The sequence below is a fragment of the Nematolebias whitei genome, chromosome 21, assembly GCF_014905685.2.
Source record: "Nematolebias whitei isolate Nwh7 chromosome 21, NemWhi1, whole genome shotgun sequence".
Taxonomy (NCBI): Eukaryota; Metazoa; Chordata; class Actinopteri; order Cyprinodontiformes; family Rivulidae; genus Nematolebias; species Nematolebias whitei.
In genome coordinates this window covers 23,967,770-23,969,076 of record NC_056518.1, presented here as the reverse complement: position 1 = coordinate 23,969,076, position 1,307 = coordinate 23,967,770, and positions in this window count along the sequence as shown.

Sequence of the window (1,307 nt, the reverse complement as noted above, 5' to 3'; positions counted from 1 at the left end):
GAGTCTGGAGTAGAAACATCCAGAGCCACCGTGCACAGGCGTGTGCAAGAAATGGGCTACAGGTGCCGCATTCCCCAGGTCAAGCCACTTTTGAACAAGAGACTGCGTCAGAAGCATCTCACCTGGGACTGCTGTTGATGGTCCAAAGTTATGTTCTCTGATTACAGTAAATTTTGCATTTCCTTTGGAAATCAAGGTCCCAGAGTCTGGAGGAAGAGAGGAGACACAGAATTCACATTGCTTGAGGTCCAGTGTCAAGTTTCCACAGTCACTGGGGTGTCATGTCATCTGCTGGTGTTGGTCCACTGTGTTTTATCAAGGGCAGGGTCAATGCAGCTAGCTATCAGGAAATTTTGGAGCACTTCATGCTTCCATCTGCTGAAAAGCTTTATTGAGATGAAGATTTCATTTTTCAGCACGACCTGGCACCTGCTCACAGTGCCAAAACCACTGGTAAATGGTTTACTGACCATGGTATTACTGTGCTCAATTGGCCTGCCAACTCTCCTGACCTGAACCCCATAGAGAACCTGTGGGATATTGTGAAGAGAAAGTTGAGAGACGCAAGACCCAACACTCTGGATGAGCTTAAGGCCGCTATCGAAGCATCCTGGGCCTCCATAACACCTCAGCAGTGCCACAGGCTGATTGCCTCCATGCCACGCCGCATTGAAGCAGTCATTCATGCAAAAGGATTCATGACCAAGTATTGAGTGCATAACTGAACATGATTATTTGAAAGTTGGCGTTTTTTGTATTAAAAACACTTGTCCCACATTGGTGGGATGAAATATGCTAATTTTTTGGGACAAGCATTTTGTGTTTTCATGAGCTGTATGCCATAATCATCAGTATTAAAACAATTAAAGACCTGAAATATTTCAGTTGGTGTGCAATGAATCTGAAATATATGAAAGTTTAATTTTTATCATTTCATTATGGAAAATAATGACCTTTATCACAATATGCTAATTTTTTGAGAAGGACCTGTACAGCTAACTTTAAAAGATTGATTTGAGCAAGATTTTTATTGCAGAATACATTTCTTAAAGTTGTCTCGAGTTTGTCAAGTCAGCACTTTATTTCTGACCGCAGTATAAAACTAAGAATGCACATTTTTCCTTCTACTGTGTTGCAAAATGTTTGCAAAACCAGTGAGGTTAAAGGGAAACTGCACTAAACGATGCAAACTATCATAATATAATTCTTAATCTACAAGTATCATAAGCAGACAGGCATGTTGAGGATGCAATGGGGCTGACTGCTCCTAACTGGGTTTGGATGAGTGATTTTCAAGATTAAATGTA